The sequence below is a fragment of the Geotrypetes seraphini genome, chromosome 12 (genome assembly GCF_902459505.1).
Source record: "Geotrypetes seraphini chromosome 12, aGeoSer1.1, whole genome shotgun sequence".
Classification (NCBI taxonomy): Eukaryota; Metazoa; Chordata; class Amphibia; order Gymnophiona; family Dermophiidae; genus Geotrypetes; species Geotrypetes seraphini.
The window spans coordinates 54,730,277-54,747,890 of NC_047095.1; the positions used below are offsets into that span (position 1 = coordinate 54,730,277).

At 44.6% G+C, this 17,614-nt stretch overlaps 1 long non-coding RNA gene across 1 annotated transcript in view; it reads right to left on the bottom strand.

Moving 5' to 3' along the window:
* Positions 1-17,614, bottom strand: part of LOC117346941 — a 174,940-nt gene that overhangs the window by 23,917 nt on the left and 133,409 nt on the right. The window lies entirely within an intron of this gene.

Sequence of the window (17,614 nt, forward strand, 5' to 3'; positions counted from 1 at the left end):
TATTAAAATAACCCCTCACATTTATATGAAAAAGGCTCTTTGTTCCCTTGAAACATCAAAGCCTGATTCACCTGGGACATAACAAAGGAATATAGAGAATAATTTTAATATACGCGCTGTCTCGTAGCTGTCTGTAATGTTGGCCGGGGGGAGGGGGGGAGGGAGAATCTGTTACCTGCTTATTTTAGTTAGATACAAAGAATGAGCTTCTCTGAGGTTTGTTTATTTTGGGTTTTTTTTCTTCTCAATGAATGCTTTTGTGAGACAAAAGGCCTCTGGTAGCTGAAACCAAAGTACATCCGACTTTCAGATGTGGGCAACGTTGTTTCAGGAAGTTTTTCAGCCACTTTTTTCTCACATTCTAGTTTATTGGTAAAATGAAGGCTCAGGGCTTCACAGTTTGAATTTAGGAATACTTTTACTAAGATGTGCTACTGATAAACCTATTTAGTGCATGTTAACGGTTACATCAGAGCCATACTGGGACAGACCAAAGGTCCATCAAGCCCGGTATCCTGTTTCCAAAAGTGGCTAATCTAGGTCACAAGTACCTGGCAATATCCCAAGTACTAAAACAGATTTTACGCTGCTTATCCTAGGAGTAAGCGATGGATTTTCCCCAAGCCATCTCAATAACGGCTTATGGACTTTTGATTTAGGAAATTATGCAAACCTTTTTTTAAACCCTGCTAAGCTAACTGCTTTTACCACATTCTCCAGCAACGAATTCCAGAGTTTAATTACATGTTAAGAAATATTTCGCCTGTTCATGCACAAAAATATGACTGCTGAAAAGAACAAATGAGGAATTCTGTGAGGCCTCTGCAAGCAAGGGCAAATTTGAAAGGGAGGTGACATATTATTTCTCTTTGAAAATGAGGAAAAAGCGTCCTTCGTACTGTTTTGAAAACTGCTTTCATTATTAGTTTGATACAGGAGAATAAGTGAAAAAAAGCTGTATCTAGTCTATAGCTGTACAGCTTTGGAGAAGATGATGGATGAATTCTGTGGGAATGCTGGAGATGCCGGCTTTACGTGATCTAACTCCCAGTGGAAAACAGAAACGATCAAAACATGCTACAGGCAAAGTTAGGGCTTTATTTTGGCCACGAGCTATAACTGTGCTTCAAATGTAATAAAATAAGATAATTACTGAAATTTTCCACTTAAGGGATAACATCATTTCTCTGGCAAAAGAAAGTAAGACTAGCGAGAATTAGTTTTAGAGAAAAGGACTGCAAAAATCATCATCTAGTGAACAGATTGAATCTGACAAGTGAAACAAAAGGTGAAATCTAGAAAGAAGTAAATAGCTCATTACTTCTGTCAGTTATCAGAATTCCTTATAACGTGGACAAAGAATTCCTTTGGGAAACATTCTCAAGTACCATGGGGCAATATCCTCCAAATGCAGTTTCTGGTCTGGGGGGGGGGAAGGGTGGTGAGGATCGATCACAGTTTGGGTTACCAGAGATCGGGATCTTTGTCCGGGTTTTGGAAAGCTTCTATCAAATCACCGTCGGGCAGGAAGGCATTTTTAATTCCTGTAGCCTTTTGCTTAACCTGAGTGATACCAATTCTGGCCTTCTCCTCAGTGACAGGGCATGATTCTTTATTCTCAGACCGAAACTTAGGCAATCTGTAAAACGCTTAGAAATCTTGATTCGCGTTTTATCAAAATTTTTTTAATAAACTTGGAGTTCGGGGCTGCAGGAGTTCGGGGCAGGCAGGAGATCGGGGCTGAGAGCAGGAATTTGGGGCAGAGAGCAGAAAACCAGGGCAGAGAGCAGAACGGCAGAAGGCCGTTGGGATGGGATTAGGGGATACATTCACTGAATGGGTAAGGGATTGGCTAGATGGTAAGCTTCAAAGGGTGATGGTAAACGGTACCCCCTCCAAAACGTCAGCAGTGACAAGTGGAGTACCTCAGGGCTCCGTCTTAGGGCCGATTCTATTCAATTTATTCATAGGAGATTTGACCCAAGGGCTTAGAGGAAAAGTATCACTGTTTGCCGACGCCGCCAAACTATGCAACATAGTAGGCAAAAGCAGTGTGCCTGACTTTATGACACAGGACCTACGGCAGCTGGAACAGTGGTCATCAACTTGGCAGTTAGGCTTCAATGCTAAAAAATGTAAAGTGATGCACCTAGGCAAAAAAAATCCACACAGAACTTACACACTAAATGGTGAAACCTTGTCCAGGACCACGGTGGAACGTGATTTAGGAGTGATCATTAGCAATGATATGAAGGCTGCCAACCATGTGGAAAAGGCTTCGTCCAAAGCAAGACAAATGATGGGCTGCATCCGTAGGGGTTTTGTCAGCAGAAAACCTGAAGTCATAATGCCACTGTACAGATCCATGGTGAGACCTCATCTCGAGTATTGTGTTCAATTCTGGAGACCATACTACCGGAAAGATGTGTTGAGAGTTGAGTCGGTTCAGCGAATGGCTACCAGGATGGTCTTGGGGCTCAGGGATCTCACATATGAAGAAAGGTTAAAAAAAACTGCGGATGTACTCACTGGAGGAGCGAAGAGAGAGGGGGGACATGATTGAGACCTTTAAGTATATCACGGGGCGTATAGAGGTGAAAGATGATATCTTCAGTCTTACAGGGCCCTCGGTGACCAGAGGACACTCGCTGAAAATCAGGGGAGGGAAATTTCAAGGTGATGCTAGGAAGTACTTCTTCACCGAAAGGGTAGTCGATCATTGGAACGAGCTGCCTCAGCAGGTGATTGAGGCCAACAGCGTGTCAGATTTTAAGAGAAAATGGGATATTCACGTGGGATCTATAAGGGAGTAAAAGTCAGGGAGTGGGTCATTGGTATGGGCAGACTCGATGGGCTGTGGCCCTTTTCTGCCGTCAATTTCTATGTTTCTAAGGCAGGGCAGTCGGAAAGGACCTGAGTGACTGACCCTCAGCAGTCGTTTGTGATCGGCCAGCCCAGTCGGTGTTGTAGGTTTTTTGTTAGTGAATCGCTGCTTGCCATCATTTGAATGCCGTTCCCCCTCATCAGAGGATGGTCGGGACACAGGTTAGTGAATCAGGTCGGAGGGAAATCAGGTCGCAAAGGGGTCGATCGGTTTGCTTAGTGAATCTAGCCCATAGTGATTAAACTTATATCGGGAGTCAGGAAATTTGATCATGTAATTCCACTGCTAAGGAAAACACATGGGTTACTTTGACTCACAGAATATATAATATACTGGTTATCCATTGTTCATATGGGTGCACACTGTTTGGAGTACAGTTTTCAGCATTACAGGTATTTATCCACGCAACGCCACAACGGGCATTCTCACTGTTTTGTATTGCGGGTCATTCATTAACTTTCAGGTTAGTGCGTGGAACCTGCTCCAGGCTAATTCGGAAGTGCTCAGGCCCGGATTCTGTAACCAGCGCCTTGGTAAGCGGCCGCCTTAAAAGCAGCCGCCGATCTTGCGTCAGTCAGGTGACAGTGCCAGGTACAGAATCGCACCTTTGGCAAAGGTAGGCGCTGGAAATGTAGGTCAGGGTTTTCCAGGCCTACATTTCCGGCACCTGCCTTTGATGCGAATCGCACCTCCTCAGGCATTGTAGGCTGCCGAATGCCGCTTCTTGCGTTAGCCATGTTAAGCACCGCGAGCTGGATTTTATATATGGTGTTGCAAGTTGCATGCGCAAGTTTGTGCTGACACTCAATTTGCATTCTCAACTTAATGAACAAGACAATCAACGCAAATAATTAACCACTAACGAGCAATTATCAGCACCAATTGGCAGTAATTAGAATTTACCCTCACAACTCGCTAAGAGTATTCTATAAAAGTGATGTGTGTATATTCTCAAAAGGGGGCGTGGCCTGGGGAGGGTCATGGGCGTTCCAAAATTTAAGCGCACTGTTACAAACACACCCAATCTGCACACAACTTAGATGTGGTCATTTAGGCCTGGTTTTAATTGTCATAAATGCCTTCGCCTAAACGTTAGCTGAGCGGATAGGTGCTATGCCTGATTCTCTAAACTGTGCCTAACTCTAGAGCAGGGATCTCAAAGTCCCTCCTTGAGGGCCGCAATCCATTCGGGTTTTCAGGATTTCCCCACTGAATATGCATTGAAAGCAGTGCATGCACATAGATTTCATGCATAGTCATTGGGGAAATCCTGAAAACCCGACTGGATTGCGGCCCTCAAGGAGGGACTTAGAGACCCCTGCTCTAGAGGCTAAGCGCCAACCTTTTTGACACCGATTCTATAGGCAACGAATATATAATTTGGCCCTTAGACTGCGATTTAGTACATGGTGGCCAAGTTAGACACCAGGGTGGTGTGCGATAAGCTGCTATTTTGTAAAGGGTGTTCCAAATATGCTGTCAATTAACACCAATTATTGAAGAGTGCACCTTAAAAAGTTTTAAGGCACGTTCAAACATTTTTATTAACATGAATATTTGACATAAATTGAAAAAAAATAGCCTGCCAAACTAAAAATGAAACATAAATTTTGTCTTCTGCATCTCCCTAGTATTTGCATGTTATAAAACAGTGACCGTATTCTTTGATACACTGACTGAATGAGGGCAATTTTTAAACAGCTAAGGGTAAAGGGCTTTGAAAATGATCCCCTGAAATAGTTAATCATTTTAATACTTGGAAATATGGTAAGATCCTTGCGCACAGCCAAAAATGGATTCTTGTAGCAAAGCCACAAGCACTTATGAGATCACATGCAATTATCATAGGTAGGATTTGGTAGCATGGGATCAATCACATTTTGAAAAGTAAGAATTTTTGGATCAAAGATTGAAAACTTCTTTTTTTATTATTATTATGAAAACGTGCTTCAGCTGCATGTTACTGCAGTCTCCTGCCCCAGATAAAGCCTGGGGGAACTCACAGCTGTTTGAACAGCACAAACAATCCATTGTCTAACTTAATATTATAGAACAATGCTTAGAGAATATTACTGCAAGGATTTAATGAACTCCACGGAGGATTTTATTTTATTCAGTAATATAAATGCATAAAATCATCTCAATGAGAAACCTCCAAAACACATTGGTACCCTTCTTCCACTTTCTGTTAAGAAGCTCAGACATAGCTGGGAGCTTGGGAGCCATTTTGTGCTTTATGAGGCTCTGTGGCTTTTCTGACAGAGGGCAGGGTAATCTTTAAGGACCCTTTTTATCAAGCTGCGCTAGAGGTTTTTAGCGCAAGCAGGGCAGGATTAATTCTTTGAGAGCCCCTAGGCACACAAGTACACTAGACTACAACAGGAACTCACGGCAGCCATTTTGGATGATGGATTTGCACGGGGCAGGAGCGTAGGAAAATTGCTTCTGCCCCGAGTCACCGCTAGACCACCAGGTAAGGTCTGGGGCGCAGGAGGGAGGCACAAGGGAGGCGGGGGTAGGTCAGAGTCTGCCCAAAAGTTCTTCACAAATTTTCCGTATTCGCGGGCTGGCTCTGCCCCTAACCCCCGCTAATATTGAGGGAGAAGTGTAAAGCATGCTCAGAGGCAAAGATTGGGAAAAGTCAAGATCTATCACACTGATATTTAGACCTGATTGAGAGCAGGTAAACTAGGTGAGATTTCTGCTGGTTTTGTGTCTAGTATTTTATTCTCTTGACATGGAATTACTCGAGGAATCTCTTCAAAATGGTTTAATTGCTCTCCCAAGCCCTGACTGCTGTGAATGTATTTCAACCTCCTTTCAAAAAGCTGGATTCTTGGAGAACAGAAACTTGGGGATGGCTTCTTGTCCAGCAGCGATCTCTAGGCCCCACTCCCTCTCCTGCAGCCCAAGGAATCCTGAGCTTCCTAATTGTAGAAAACATGTAAGAGCTGCTATGTGGTATGTGTCAATTTTTTTTTTTTTTTGCTTGTACTGGATCCATGATAAATTGTAAGTGGGGCACTGCATGCCATGCTATTTACCTTGGGCCTTGTTTGGCCGCCCAGAAGGATTATCCATGGAACGGGATAATAAGATTTTAATAAACTTGGAATTTATATGGTTTTATGTCCCATCATCCCAGGAGAGCTCAGAATGGGTTACAAGTTTACATACATAGTAAAGCGTATTTATACAAGGTGATGGCAAACATGACATGGCAGGACATGGCCTGACAGAGATGGCAAAACATAGTTAACAAAACATGGTAAAACAACATGACAAACATAGTATGGTGAGCCATAGCATGACGAGCATTGTATGACAAAAGTTGTGTGACCAACATAGTCTTACGAGCATGGCAAACATGGCAAAACATAGTATTTGCATATGAAATTCCCTCATTTACACGAAATGCTCATTTTTTGAGCTTGCACATTAATGTGTTGGCCTTAGTGTGTATTTTTAGTACATGCATAATGGCCTTAATGGGCACATTAGACTTTATTGCTTGGTCCCTAAAGTCATAGGTTTAAGAGGGAAGGGAAGGGAAGAATCAAAATGCCTGAATTTATCTCAGCCATCGCATGTTCCACTTTCTTGGTTTCTCAGTGCGAAAATCGATAGCAGAAAAGAACACAAAGAGCCACATTAAATGGCCTGGATCATGGGTGTCCAACCTTTTGGCTTCCCTGGGCCGCATTGGCCGAAAATTTTTTTTTCTGTGGCCGCACAAACGCGTAAACAGTGCAGCAAGACAGAGGAGGGAGCCGGCAAGACGGTAAACACCCGGGGGCAGCAGAGGAAAACACTGCATCGCCCTCGACCGGGGCCGCACAAAATACTTCACGGGGCCGAATGTTGGACCACCTCTAACCTAGATGTTCTGAAGCTCATAAGAAAGCCATGTTGGGTCAAACCATGGCTCATTGAACCCGTCATCCTGTGTCCAACAATGGGCAGTTTGAGTTGCAAGCTCCTGCAAAGATTGATTTAGCTGTTATTCCCCCACATCCACCTGGCTAATAATATTTTATGCACTTTTTTTCTAGGAACTCATCTAAACTGTCTTCAAATCTTGCTATGTTGGTTGCTTTATCCAGCAACTGATTTCACAACTTAATTATCCACTGCATGGAAAAAAGAATTCTATGCTTATATGTCCCCTCCTTTTTCCCTTATTCTTGAATAACCTATGCCTTTATTTCTTGATATCGTATATACTCGAATATAAGTTGATCCGAATATAAGTCGAGACCCCCATTTTCCCCCCAAAAAGGAGGAAAAATGGTTGGTCAGCTTAATATTCAAATGCCCTACCCTGTCAGGCTCTGCACTCAGCTCCTTTCCCTCCATCCCCTGTCAGGCTCTGCACCCAGCCCCCTTCCCTCCAAATTCTTGGAGGCTCTGCACCCAGCCCCTTTGAATTCTTGTGGGAGCTAGTCAGGGAGCTGCTCCGTGCCAAACAGCAGCGCCAAAGCGTGCTCCCGCTTGATGCCGCTCAGCGACTGAAGAAACCAGAACTCACAGCAGCCACCGAGGGTTAGCAGTGGGGCAGGAGCACGGAAAGCTCGCTCCTGCCCGCTGCACCTCTGGACCACCAGGGATCGGCAGAGGAGGTACGATGGACAGAGCAGAGAGGGGGCAGAGCCTGGCGGTGGCCTGCAATAAGTCTGGGAGGGGGGCGCTAGCCCCAATATAAACCGGGACTCCCATTTTTGGGCCTCAAAATCCTGGTTTATATTTGCGTATCTACGGTACTTCATAATGAGAGGAGGAATATATGATATTGAAAAAGAAACAAAAATTAATGACTTTATTGTTTTGTACCAAGTGGCGTCTGTTCTAATTTCCTTACTGGAGAATAACACAACAGGCATAGACACGCTCACGTTATTCCAGGACTCCACAAACTAGACTTTTTGAAAGTAAAGGCAAGTCTATTAAGGTTTGCCATTTTCTAGCTGATCTTTTTTTTTTGGCAGAGGAACCAGGTCTGACAAAGCACAGATGTGCTTTTTTGAGCTGGAAACGACGCAGAAGTCCCATTCCGTACTCATTCTTATGAATAATATGAGCATCCCCTTGAAATCAATGTCATTAAAGAAAAAAAAAAAAAATCATCGTGCACTGGCAGCAAAAATATATTCCAGATAGAGTGACTATGTAATGGAACTAGTGCGGTAATTACAGCATGATATAAAGAGCAGTTTTCCGACTAATACAAACAGCATCCAAAACTTGACGTTGAGGTTTTGTTTCTGTATTCCCACAGAACTATACTAAAAAAAATGTATTTTATGGTTCATATGGGCCTCGTCTCAGTTCGGGATCTAGCAAGACTTCCAGCAGGTCATAGTCCCAGACAAAAATAACCAGATCTTATGATTAAAAGAAACAGCTCAGAGACCCTATATCTCATTAACAACAACAACAAAAAACAACATGTCCCCACTCTCAGTATTCTGACTTTTAGACTAACCCCAACTCGAAATCTTGTAAAGTATTATCCACTTTATTATAATGTAACCTTGCTTCTGCTTACCATAAAACTCTGAGCACTGGCTTGCTCTTGGGATGTATACCCAACCAGGGGCTTACAAAATGAGACTTTCTGGATGTTAAGCTGGGTGCAGCGCCACCAAGAGAAAATCCGGGCCCCGGTACAAAGAAGGTGTGTGGGACCTTATACAAAATTCTACACACATGTATGTGTGTACACTTCTCCCTCAATATTCGCGGGGGTTAGGAGCAGAGCCGGCCCGCGAATATTTAAAAAATGAGAATAATATTCGGGCCGGTACTGACCCGCCCTCTGAGACTCCCCGGAACCTTACCTGGTGGTCTAGCGGGCTTTCGGGGCAGGAGCGATCTTCCTACGCTCCTGCCCCACGCAGATCACTCATAGGAAATGGCTGCCGTGAGCTCCCGTCGTAGTCTTGTTTGACAATTACACTGAGTGCGCAAATTGGATACATGCCCAAATTTGCACACACAATTTTGAGACCCGCATAGTGCATGTATTGTGGTAGGGGGTGTGGAACGGGCGGAAATTGGGCATGGCAGGCGCTTGACAATGGTCAACACCTAGCGCACGTAGACTAATGCAGGGTTAAATTGCGACCACTTATCATCTAAATAAGAGTAACTAAGGCCCTGATTCTATAAACAATACCTAAACGACAGGCACGTGTTGCATCATAAAATAACTGACGAACGGAAGGGACCGCTTCAAGATATTGTTGGGAAGCACGTAGCGTCCTGTGTGAATCATAAGGGATTAGCGGCCTATCTATAAAAGACGAACAGAATGTTGGGCATTATCAAAAAAGGTATCGCTACCAGAACCAAGGAAGTTATCCTCCCGCTGTATAGGGCGATGGTGCGACCGCATCTGGAGTACTGCGTTCAGTACTGGTCGCCGTACCTCAAGAAGGATATGGCGATATGCGAGAGGGTCCAGAGAAGAGCAACAAAAATGATAAAGGGCATGGAAAACCTCTCGTATGCTGAGAGGCTGGAGAAGCTGGGGCTCTTTTCCCTGGAAAAGCGGAGACTTAGAGGAGATATAAGATCATGAAGGGTATAGCAAAGGTAGAGAGGGACAGATTCTTCCGACTGGCGGGGGCAACAAAAACTAGAGGGCACTCAAAAAAATTGAAGGGAGATAGGTTCAGAACAAATGCTAGGAAGTTCTTCTTCACCCAGAGGGTGGTGGACACCTGGAATGCGCTTCCAGAGGAGGTGGTAGAGCAGAGTACGACTTTGGGGTTCAAAAGGGGATTGGACGAGTTCATGAAGGAAAAGGGGATCCAGGGGTACAACTAGAGGGTTACTATACAGTACAAAAGGCTGTAAAGTAATAGAGTAGTAGAGTCACTACAGGTCATTGACCTGGGGGGCCGCTGCGGGAGCGGACTGATGGGCATGATGGACCTATGGTCTGACTCGGCAGAGGCAATGCTTATGTGCTTATAAATGATGGAATGTGATTAGATTGGACTTCGAAAACAAGAAGTAGTATTTCAAAAGTAATCCTATGTGAAATAGGTGGCCAGTGAGCTTTTCTGAGCAAAGGGGTTACGTGGTCAAATTTTTTAGCGTTAAAAATAATTTTCACAGCAGTGTTTTGAATGACTTAAAAGAAAATTCAAGGCGCCTACCGGCACCTACAAAAAAAAATACAAAAACGGTGCCGGAATCACACTCCAGAGGCACTTTATGCCCCTGTCGGCACGGCTAATGCCGGAAGTGGCGTTAGGGCGACATGAAGTGCCTATGTAGGCATGATTCATGTCCAAAGGTAGGTGCCGGACATGTAGGCCTTGAAAACCATGGCCTACTTTTCCGTCGCCTACCTTTTCCAGGGATGTGATTCTCTAAACGGTGCCGTCACTTGATCGGCACGTGATCAGCAGCCGCTTTTAAGGCAGCCGCCGACAACAGCGCCGCTTAGAGAATCCGGGCCTGTATGAAAGCAGAATTATTCAAAATTTTTTTAAAAAAATTATTTATTGATTTTCTAAACTTCAAAAGTGCAATACACAAATACATATCATATAATAAGTTAATAAAAACACATTCAACTTACAAATATGCATAACCAACCATTTTCTTCCCCCCCCCACCCCACCCAATGTCAATAAAACACAGAAACAGGCTATCCCAATAACCTTACCTTAAAAATATCCTCCCACCCCATCCTTCCTAAGAAGCTGTAGTATATTTGATCGTTTAATATTTTGTCTTTCGGCCTTTGTTAACAGCAGAACAAAATGGAAAAAATAAAACCAATATGGAAAAGGTCAGGAAAGTCATTTACAATAAAGCATAGTAAGGCAAGATTTGGGGCGTGTAGAGCTGGCACTGCTCTAATATCCAGCGATTTACGAAATGAACAAGAAGCAGGCGGCGTTGTTCTCTGGTTTCGATACGTGCGGCCAGCCTCTTACAAGTAGTGAATAATTCTGAACTGCACATGACGGCTCGTGAATTACGGCAGACAAGAAACAGCGTTTTCACTCAGGCAGAGCAAACAATATTAATCAAAGAACGACTGGATTAAAACAGAGTTCTTGAAAAGTACTGGAGAGCAGTTCTGGAGGAGGAATGATTTCTCTTAAAATTTTCCTAAAAGAAAGAAAAAGACAGAAATGCCCCCCCAGACTTTTCCCCCCTACAGTAAAATCAAAAAAATATTTTTTCAGCGTATAGCTTGTGCATGCAGACCAGGAATTTTCCATTGAACACTTGACTGCAACCCACAGTAAGACATTTTAAGCTGCAGTACGTATGCACTAGCGCTCACCACAGCTTGGTTCCCTAATGGACCCCTAAGAATGCAATACTAACACCCCCCTAAGTAATGGACCCCTAATAATGCAATACTAACACCCCCCTAAGTAATGGACCCCTAAGAATGCAATACTAACACCCCCCTAAGTAATGGACCCCTAATAATGCAATACTAACACCCCCCCCCTAAGTAATGGACCCCTAAGAATGCAATGCTAACACACCCCTAAGTAATGGACCCCTAAGAATGCAATACTAACACCCCCCCTAAGTAATGGACCCCTAAGAATGCAATACTAACACCCCCCTAAGTAATGGACCCCTAAGAATGCAATACTAACACCCCCCTAAGTAATGGACCCCTAAGAATGCAATGCTAACACACACCCCTAAGTAATGGACCCCTAAGAATGCAATACTAACACATACCCCCCTAAATAATGGACCCCTAACAATGCAATACTAACACACACACCCTAAGTAATGGACCCCTAAGAATGCAATACTAACACACACCCCTAAGTAATGGACCCCTAAGAATGCAATACTAACACACACACCCCTAAATAATGGACCCCTAAGAATGCAATACTAACACACACACCCTAAGTAATGGACCTCTAAGAATGCAATACTAACACACACCCATAAGTAATGGACCCCTAAGAATGCAATACTAACACACCCACCCCTAAATAATGGACCCCTAAGAATGCAATACTAACACACCCCCTAAGTAATGGACCCATAAGAATGCAATACTAACACACCCACCCCTAAATAATGGACCCTTAAGAATGCAATACTAACACCCCCCCCTAAGTAATGGACCCCTAAGAATGCAATACTAACACCCCCCTAAGTAATGGACCCCTAAGAATGCAATACTAACACACACACCCTAAGTAATGGACCCCTAAGAATGCAATACTAACACACCCACCCCTAAATAATGGACCCCTAAGAATGCAATACTAACACCCCCCTAAGTAATGCACCCCTAAGAATGCAATACTAACACACACACCCTAAGTAATGGACCCCTAAGAATGCAATACTAACACACCCCCCCTAAGTAATGAACCCCTAAGAATGCAATACTAACACCCCCCCCAGTAATGGACCCCTAAGAATGCAATACTAACACACACACCCTAACTAATGGACCCCTAAGAATGCAATACTAACACACCTACCCCTAAATAATGGACCCCTAAGAATGCAATACTAACACCCCCCCTAAGTAATGGACCCCTAAGAATGCAATACTAACACCCCCCTAAGTAATGCACCCCTAAGAATGCAATACTAACACACACACCCTAAGTAATGGACCCCTAAGAATGCAATACTAACACACACACCCTAAGTAATGGACCCCTAAGAATGCAATACTAACAGACACCCCTAAGTAATGGACCCCTAAGAATGCAATACTAACACACACACCCTTTTATTAAGCCACGTTAGAGGTTTCTATTGCAGCCCGGAATGCGTAATACTCCAATGGTCTGAATTTCCATCTATTTCCGAATACAATTCAAACTCGTCTTACTGATCTACAAATGCACTCACTCAGCTGCCCCTCACGATCTCTCTTCACTTATGTCCTCCTATGATCCCCCCCCAGTGAGCTCCACTCAGCTGGTAAGTCCCTCCTATATGTGCCCTTCTCTTCGGCTGCCAACTCCAGACTCCGTCCCTTCTGCCCAAGCTACCCGAATCCCTACGGCGGGCTCCATCTCTGGCAGTGTTCGAGGCCCAGTTAAAAGCACACCTCTTTGAGAGTGCTTTTGACTCGCCTTGGGTTCTGCATCCCCAACCCCATATGCCATGTATTTCTGTCCAAGTTAGATTGTAAGCTCTTCCGAGAAGGGACTGTCTATAAATGTCAAAATGTACAGCTCTGCGTACGCCTTTCAGCTATGTATAAGTGATAAGTAGTAGTAGTAATGCTCAGAATTCCTATGAGAGTCATATCGCGCTCCGGGCTATGATAGAAGCCTCTACCATGGCTTAGTAAAGGGGCATATATAAAGTGTGGTTGCATTTAGATACTTCTGATGCATTTACGTGCTGAATGTATACGCTCATTCTCTAAGTTTTTACTAAGTGGCATTGCATGCAGTTGTAAAGGGGGTGTTCTGAGGAACTTATGGATGGGAAGCATAGAAAACGGACAACAACCTGGCCTAAGAGGAGAAGTTGCCAGATTCCCTACCTTCTAGCTGCTATGCGGAGGAAGGAGGGGCTCCAAGGGAGAGGTTAGAGGGACCCTTGCAGTTGGGAGCAGAAGGGCGGGCTCTGGGAGAGCTAGAAGAGTCGCAGCCCAATGAAACGGAAAGCCCAGCCACAAAAATGGAGGGAGAGCCTGAGAACATGGAGCTGAAGGAAGCCAAACCACAAAGGAGGGCCATGACACTACAGAGGAAAACCAAGCAATGGAGACAAGTTTTTGATTGCGTATTTGATTCCTCAAAATTGAACCGGGAAGGGGCATCCGCGCAGATGCAACGCGGTGATGCCACGTGCACATGCACATGATGTCATCACGTCACATCCGCACATGGGCGGATGCCATCTGGGGCGGGGCTGGGGGTTGATCGGGGCATGACACATGCGGAACCGGCGGAATTGACGGCCTGGGGGACGTGGCCATCAGTCTGGATTTTCCTTCAGGTACAATCTGGTAACCCTAGGTTAGGATTTGAAACAACTACGTGTTATAAGAGATCCTATGATCTGACAAAATTTGTATGATAATACTGTATAGAATGGACTTGCATTTACCCTGTACTCTGTAGTGAATATTTTTATGGGTAAGCAAATTATAACTACCCATCTATGGTCTTTATACTAATAGTACTACTTAACATTTCTATAACACTACCAGGCATATGTAGTGCTGTACACTACATATGGAAGAGAAAGTCCATGTTCGAAAGCGCTAACAATCTAGTTATGGCAGACAAACTGGACAAAAAGGTGCATCTATACACAGTGCTCGGGTGGGGAATTAAAGAGAGATTAGAGAAACTGGGCCTCTTCTCCCTCGAACAGAGGAGATTGAGGAGGGGACTTGATCGAATACATTCAGGTACTGAAGGGAATAGACTTGGTAGAAAAGGACAGGTTGTTCACCCTCTCCAAGGTAGGGAGAACGAGAGGGCACTCTCTAAAGTTAAAAGGGGATAGATTCCATATAAACGTAAGGAAGTTCTTCTTCACTCAGAGAGTGGTAGAAATCTGGAACGCTCTTCTGGAGGCTGTAATAGGGGAAAACACTCTCCAGGGATTCAAGGCAAAGTTAGACAAGTTCCTGCTGAACCACAACGTACTCAGGTAGGGCTAGTCTCAGTTAGGGTGCTGGTCTTTGACCTAGGGGCCGCCGCGGGAGCGGACTGCTGGGCACGATGGACCACTAGTCTGACCCAGCAGCGGCGATTCTTATGTTCTTATGAGTGATGAAGCATCACAGTTATGTAGACTTTTGTCTGGGGAGAAATTTTGGAGGCCTATCAGAAGCTCCATCCAAAGGCACAAACAACCGCCAAACTCAAGGAAGCAGTGCAGATGACCTGGGACATCCTGCCACAGGGACCAGTCGACATGGCTGTAAAGAACTTCCCAAAGCAACTGAAAGCCTATATTAAAGCTGGAGGTGAACGCTTTGAGCGTTCACAGTGATTGTGAAATTCTGACACAGTGGTTGTATTGTTGGAATGATGCTGCTTTACTGTGTTATAGCTCAAACATTTTTTGAATGCACAAAACTTGCTAGATAATAACGCTAAAATGTCAATAACATCAAGCAATATTTTCTATATTTTATTTTTTAATTCTAATTTTTAATTTTAATTTAATTTAATTTACTCACCGAATACTTGTTGGGATGTACATATCTTGTCTCTATCTCTATCTTTCCTATCTGAATATGTTTAATGGATTTTATTTTTATTATTTGAATTATTATATCTTTACTATTTAATAATTGTTTTCTCAGGTACTTTAGCTAGATTGTGAGCCTTCGGGACAGTTAGGGAACTTCCAAAGTACTTAATTTTAATTTTATTGTAACCCGTTCTGAGCTTCTGGGGTTATAAAAATGAGCAAATAAAAAAAAATTAATAAACCATTTCATTTTGTAACAGCAAGGGAAGAAGGACTATTAACCAGACCAAAAGATACTTGCAAATGAAGGGTCATGACACCAGATTCCAGCTCTGGTTCTCATTCAGCTGGAAGCCCAAAGGAGCAGTCGGAAGCTTCAGGGTCAAACAAAAAATATACATATAGCCCGTATTTGGGTTTGTCTGATTGACACACATTACCGCTTGTTTGTTGGTTTATGAAAAACAAAAGCCTCTCTGGAGCTGTTGACCTTTCGGCTGTGCTTCTTGCAGCGTTTCGCCGACAGGTGCAGGTAAAGCTTTGAATTAGGCAGGAGAAGCAAGTTCACCTCCTCACTCCTTTTTCAGTCAAGCAGAGCCTTGGCACGTGATGCTCAGCTGAGGCCTGGAGGACATCGCAGCAGCCCGAGCAAGGTCAAGCAGGGGCCAGAAAGTTTTCAACAGCTTTCTCGGTGTCAAGTTAAAGAAAATGTCTTCTGTTGGGTGTCAGGTCAAAAGCGCGCCGGGACAAAGGCGCACACAGACAATTGAGCGCAGCGCGGGGGCACACGCCGCAGAAAATTACTGTTTTTAGGGCTACGACAGGGGGGCATGGGGGGAACCCCCCACTTTACTTAATAGAGATCGCGCCGCGTTGTCGGGGGCGTTGTGGGGGGTTGTAACCCCCCACATTTACTGAAAACTTCACTTTTTCCCTGTTTTTTCGGGAAAAAGTTAAGTTTACAGTAAAATGTGGAGGGTTACAACCCCCCAAACCCCCATAACTCGCCGTGTGCGATTCTCTATTAAGTAAACTGGGGGGGCTCCCCAATAAAAAACCCCATCGGAAGCCCCTAAAAACCTGTAATTTTCTTCGGCGCGCCCCTCCGTCTTGCGCTCAGTTGTTGGCCGCGCGCCTTTGTCTTTCGCGGGGTTGTCTATGAACCCTTCTGTTGCTTTGCTGGTCGGTTTGGTTTCTAGAACATTTTTCCAGGACAAGTTGAAATTCGGAAAACAAAATGCAGCGTACACTGCTTGATAACTCACTAAAGGGGGTCTTTTACTAAGGCACGCTAGCCGATTTAGCGCACGCTAAATGCTAACGCATCCATAGAATATAATGGGTGCGTTAGCATTTAGCGTGTGCTATATTGGCAACCACGCCTTAGTAAAAGATCCCCTAAATACAGTATACAGTGTTCCCCCCCGTGAATTCGCGGTTTGCGATCGTGGACTCGCTCATTTACAGTCTGCTCTGACCGCCTCTTCCTGTAGTAAAGTCAGGCTACACCAATCATTTATATTTAGGGGGTTTTCAAAGATGTCAAGGCAGATGACTTTAAAATATGCAATGTCACCTCAGTAACTATAGAAAAATAGACAAAATATAGTGCAAAATATAGACAGCAGATATAAATTTTCAAAACTGACACATTTTGATCACTGAATTGAAAATAAAATCATTTTTCATATATTTCTTTCTTTCTTATCCAACATTTCTTTCACAATCCAGCCCCTTCCCCTTCTCTCTTTTCCCTCTGTTACTCTCCCCAGATCCAGTGTCAGTTCTCCTTTGTACCTTTGTTCCAGGTCTCCCTCTTTCTCCCGTCTCTGTTATGATCTTGATCTCTCTGTTCTTCTTCAGGGAACCTCCCATAGTCCTGCATCTGCCTCCCTGTCTTTTCCCCTTTGGTCAGGCCTTTCTTTTCTAGTCTTTCTTCTGTTTACAACCCCCCCCCCCCCCCCTTTCTCTGCCTTCTTTCTCTTCATTCCTTCCTCCCTCCCTCCTTCCTATGTCCCACTCACATGCCTTACAGCCTTTGTCCCACCCCTCCCCCGAAGACAGCCTGCCTCCCTCCCTCCCTCCATGGCCACGACAAAGCCAGCCAGGCTGCCTGTCTGTCTGCTTCCCTCCCTCCCTCCGAAGCCTGCCTCCTTCTCTCAGAAGCCTAACGCCGATTCTTCTGCTTCCCTCACCCAGTCTGCCGCCACCTGCTTCTGCTTCCTGCCCGCCGCAACAACCAGGAAAGGCATGTCCAGGCGCAGGCCCAGAAGCCTTCTCCCCGACGTCAATTATGACATCGGACAGGAAGTTCTGGGCCAGCCAGGCAGCAATTGGCTAGCCCTGAACTTCCTCTCCGACATCAGAATTGATGTCGGGGAGAAGGCTTCTGGGCCGGTGCCTGGACATGCCTTTCCAGCTGTTGTTACGGCGGCGGACGGGGAAGCAGGGAGAGAGCCCATTCTCGGCAAACACCTGTCCTGTTGTCCACACACACAGATTCGGGACACCGTCTCTGAAAAAGGGATATGTTGGCATCCCGAA